The 5,394-nt window shown below is 44.7% G+C and overlaps 1 pseudogene across 1 annotated transcript; it reads left to right on the forward strand.

The window, feature by feature from the left end:
* LOC116543470 lies at positions 1-504 on the forward strand (annotated as a pseudogene). The gene has a single exon (XR_004265587.1). The product of XR_004265587.1 is annotated as a 40S ribosomal protein S23 pseudogene (transcript).
* Positions 505-5,394: the final 4,890 nt, after the last annotated feature.

Genomic DNA, 5,394 nt, shown 5'->3' on the forward strand with positions numbered 1-5,394 from the left:
TTGTTCAAGCCCCTGACTCCGGCAGGATGGGCAAGTGTCGTGGACTTCCTACTGCTAGGAAGGTCTGCAGCCACCTACGAGACCAGAAGTGGCATGATAAACAGCACAAGAAAGCCCATTTGAGCACAGCACTGAAGGCCAGCCCTTTTGGAGGTGCTGCTCATGCAAAAGGAATCGTGCTAGAAAAAGTAGGAGTTGAAGCCAAGCAGCCAAATTCTGCCGTTAGGAAGTGTGTCAGGGTCCAGCTGATCAAGAATGGCAAGAAAATCACAGCCTTTGTACCCAATGATGGTTGCTTGAACTTTATTGAGGAAAATGATGAAGTTCTGGTTGCTGGATTTGGTCGCAAAGGTCATGCTGTTGGTGATATTCCTGGAGTCCTCTTTAAGGTTGTCAAAGTAGCCAATGTCTCTCTTTTGCCTCTATACAAAGGCAAGAAGGAAAGACCAAGATCATAAATTTTAATGGTGAAAACACTGTAGTAATAAATTTTCATATGCCAAACAAAACCAAAACAAACAGTAAAAACTAACCAATAAAAAACAAAAAACCCACAGGGTATACTATAGTTTTCTTCTGAAGCAATTTTTTTTCTCTCTCCTGTTCTTGATTTTTACCAAGGATGAATTTTACTAGAACAAATTTACTTGTAAAGTAAGTTATTATACGTGGCTTGATTATTTGCATAAAATACAATAAGAATAGTGATTGGCTCTATAGGTTGAATTTTGCATTAGATTTTCAAAAGCCTCTTGAGGCTAAGAAACCAAGCCAAGGATTTTTCAGACTGTGCCTGTCATACCGATACAAATTGGGTGAATTCCTTTCTTCTCAAGGTCACAAAATACCTTGAGGTTTCTAGGCCTATCATGTAGCGGCTGAGCCCGGTGGCTCACGCCTGTAATCCCAGCTCTTTGGGAAGCTGAGGTGGGAGAATCACCTGATCCTGGCAAGTTGAGGCTCCAGTGAGCTATGATTGCACCACCACACTTTTAGTTTGGGCAACAGAGTGAGACCTTGCCACAATAAAAATAAAATAGTAGACCTCAGTTCCTCAAAGCACTCTGGAAATATTGGAAAATATGTGATTCTAGTCAAAACTGTGGTAAAATAATTGTATCTAATTGTGTACTAATTGTGTCCTGTTACAAAATAAAACAGATTCTTACTGAATTTACCCAAATAACTATTTTGCCATAAATTAATAGTACTCATAGTTTCCAAATTTTGGAGAAATGAAGAGAAAGGCATGTTTTGTTCTTTTTTTTTTTTTTTTTTTTTGAGACAGTGTCTTGCTCTGTTCTCCAAGCTGGAGTGCAGTGGCACAATTTTGACTCACTGTACCATCCACCTCCCTGGTTCAAGTAATTCTCATGCCTCAGCCTCTGAGTAGCTGGGATTACAGGCATGCGTCACCATGCCTGGCTAATTTTGTAGTTTTAGTAGAGACAGGTTTTCACCATGTTGGTCAGGCTGGTCTTGAACTCCCAACCTCAGGTGATCTGCCCACTTTGGCCTCCCAAAGTGCTGGATTACAGGTGTGAGCCACTGTGCCTGGCTAAAATTTATTTATTTTTTATCACTATTATTTATTGTTTTTTTTTTGTTTTTTTTTTTTTTTTTTTGAGACGGAGTTTTGCTCTTGTTACCCAGGCTGGAGTGCAATGGCGCGATCTCGGCTCACTGCAACCTCTGCCTCCTGGGTTCAGGCAATTCTCCTGCCTCAGCCTCCTGAGTAGCTGGGATTACAGGCACACGCCACCATGCCCAGCTGAATTTTTGTATTTTTAGTAGAGACGGGGTTTCACCATTTTGACCAGGATGGTCTCGATCTCTTGACCTCGTGATCCACCCGCCTCGGCCTCCCAAAGTGCTGGGATTACAGGCGTGAGCCACCGCGCCCGGCCGTATTTATTGTTTTTGAGAATTTCTCTTACTTTCCTGCCAACTAAGAAAGATGTTTTAAGGAATACAAAAATTAGCCAGTTGTGGTGGCTGGCACATGTAATCCCAGCTACTTGGGAGGCTGAGGCAGAAAATTTCTTGAACCCAGGAGGCGGAGGTTGCAGTGAGCCGAGATTGTGCCACTGCATTCCAGCCTGGGTGACAGAGCAAGACTCCATCTCAAAAAAAAAAGAAATATATCCTAGGCCAGGTGCGGTGGCTCACGCCTACAATCCCATCACTTTGGGAGTCCGAGTCGGGCAGATCACTTTGAGGTCAGGAGTTTGAGGCCAGCCTGGCCAACATGGTAAAATCACCCCATCTTCAGGCAGGGCTCGGTGGCTCATGCCTGTAATCCCAGCACTTTGGGAGGCTGAGGTGGGTGAATCACCTGAAGTCAGGAGTTTGAGACCAGCCTGGCCAACATGGTGAAACTCTGTCTCTGCTAAAAATAGAAAAAATTAACCGGGCATGGTGGCTGGCGCCCGTAATCCCAGCTACTCGGGAGGCTGAGGCAGGAGAATCACTTGAATCTGAGAGGTGGAGGTTGCAGTGAGTTGAGATCATGCCACTGCACTCCAGCCTGGGCAACAGAGCAAGATGCTGTCTCCAAACAATAAATAAATTAATTTAAAAAATCCAGAATATCAGGAAAAGGAAGACCTGTACTTCTGTTGTGATAATTTGAGTCTACTGTGTTTTGTTGTTGTTGTTGTTGAAAAGATGTCAAAGCCTTTGCTTTGATCTTCCTTCCCAATCCTTTTTTGGACAAAAATTGTTAGACGGCCATGGGTGGGTCACGCCTGTAATTCCAGCACTTTGGGAGGCTGAGTCGGTGGGGAGGTGGAGGATCACTTGACCCTAGGAATTCAAGACCAACCTGGGCAACATAGTGGGACCCTGTCTCTACAAAAATAAAAATATTTGCTGGGCTTGGTGGCATGTGCCTGTCGTCCCACCTACCCAGGAGGCTGAGGTGGGAGGATTGCTTGAACCCAGGTGGTCAAGGCTGCAGTGAGCTGTGATCATGCTACTCTACCCCAGCCTGGGTGACAGAATAAGCCCCTGTCTCAAAAAAAAAAAAAAAAAAAAAAAAAACCAAAAACTGACTTTTTCCTATTCCCTTCTTGTAATGACTTTTGGTTGGAAAGATAACATTAGCGAAAATGTATAATGGTCCCTGGTCCCTGACATTTGCTGTTCAGTCAGTGTTTGTTGTTACTGTCTCTTTCCATTGTTTAAGGGATAGCTGAGAAGACAGGGAGAGCCTGAGCTGGTTTTATCCTAAGCAAAGGAGCTGGGAGTGGGGATGAATATGTGAAGGGAAGAAGGGCCCATGCAAGGTAAAAGAGGGTGTTGGGGAAGGGGTTTCATGCTAGAATTTGGCTGCTAATCCAGCGGGCACTCACCAGGCTGTGATTTGCAAAGTCCACTGTAAAAAGAACACAAAACTTCAGTACTCGATAAGTTTATGCCAAGGGGGAAGTTAAACCTTGGAGACTGAGTCATGTAGCACGTTTGCAATTCTGCTTCTTATAACTCTCTTTCTCATTGCTCTTGTTCTGTAATGAGACCTCCTTTCCAATCACTGATCTTTGTTGTAGATTAACTGCCTCCTTTATTGTCCTGCACTTGACTCAGAACATATGGCACCGAAGACCTATGACTATTGCATCGTCAGTGTGGAATGTGAAAAATATCTTTCCCCAAGAAAAGAAAGAACACAAATTGACTAATCAGATCATTGTAACTGTGCAATAAGCCTTACTATAGAACGATGTTGAAACTCTGCTAAGCTTCCGTAAACTTTATGTCTATATAAATGATCTCAAACTTCTGCACTTTGGAAGAGACTTCTATTCTTTGGAATCTGTGCCTCTAGGTGGACCACTTCCTCAACATTTGCACTTGGATAAACTTCTTAAACTAGATCCTAAGCCTGGCACAGTGGTACATGCCTGCAGTCCCTGCTACTCTAGGAGGCTGAGGCAGGAGGATCCCTTGAGCCTAGGAGTCTGAATCTAACCTGGGCAGCGTAACGAGACTCCATCTCTAAAACAAAGATAACAACACTAGATTCTGACCCTTTTTTTCCCTTTGAGATGGAATCTTGCTCAGGCTGGAGCGCAGTGGTGTGATCTTGCCTCACTGCAACCTCAGCTTCCCAAGTTCAAGCAATTCTCCTACCTCAGTCTCTTGAGTTGCTGAGACTACATGTGTGGGCCACCACGTCCAGCTAATTTTTTTATTTTTAGTAGAGACAGGGTTTCACCATTTGACCAGGCTGGTCTTGAACTCCTGACCTCAGGTGATCCACCTGCCTTGGCTTCCCAAAGTGCTGGGATTATAGTCATGAGCCACCGCGCCCAGTCTAGATTCTGACCTTTTTAATTATTATATTTTAGATTGACACCACTTGCCCCGATTTGTTTGTTTGTTTTTGAGGCAGAGTCTCAACTTTGTCACCCAGGCTGGAGGGTATTGGCATGATCTTGGCCCACTGAAACCTCTGCCTCCCAGGTTCAAGCGATTCTCCTACCTCAGCCTCTCAAGTAGCTGGGATTACAACCACCTGCCAACACTCTCGGCTAAATTTTTGTATTTTTAGTAAAGACAGTGTTTCACCCTGTTAGCCAGGCTGGTCTCAAACTCCTGACCTCAAGTGATCCGCCCACTTCAGCCTCCCAAAGTACTAGGATTATAGGCGTGAGCCTCCACACCCAGGCAACTTGCCCCAGTTTTTAAACAACTTATTTTTAAAACATATTTCCAGGCTGGGCGTGGTGGCTCACACCTGTAACCCAGCACTTTGGGAGGCTGAGGTGGGTGGATCACGAGCTCAAGAGATGGAGACTATCCTGGCCAACATCTTGAAACCCCATGTCTACTAAAAATACAAAAATTAGCTGGGTGTGGTGGTGTGCGCCTGTAGTCCTAGCTACTCAGGAGGCTGAGGCAGGAGAATCACGTGAACCTGGGAGGCAGAGGTTGCAGTGAGGTGAGATCGTGCCACTGCACTCCGGCCTTGGCGACAGAGCAAGACTCCATCTCAAAAAAAAAAGAAAAATAATTTCCTTACAGAGTAGGGCTAACTCATAGGTAGCATGCCCAGAGTCAGCCTACTTTGTCCCATTGGTACAAACAAGCTTTTTCCTTTTTCAGTCTCCTGCCACTTCTCTCAATCTTCTCTGTGTATTTAAAGAAAAAAAAAGCTGGGGATAAAAGGTTCTTCAACTCATTCTGCAACCTTGATGTACATATCATTCATTTTAGTTGGACACTAGCACTGGTTTAAAAGTTCTGACCCTGTCGAGACCATCCTGGTCAACACGGTGAAACCCCGTCTCTACTAAAACCACAAAAAAAAAATTAGCTGGGCATGGTGGCGCGTGCCTGTAGTCCCAGCTACTCAGGAGGCTGAGGCAGGAGAATTGCCTGAACCCAGGATAT

The sequence above is a fragment of the Sapajus apella genome, unplaced genomic scaffold, assembly GCF_009761245.1.
Source record: "Sapajus apella isolate SASKATOON/1434 unplaced genomic scaffold, GSC_monkey_1.0 scaffold188, whole genome shotgun sequence".
NCBI lineage: Eukaryota > Metazoa > Chordata > Mammalia > Primates > Cebidae > Sapajus > Sapajus apella.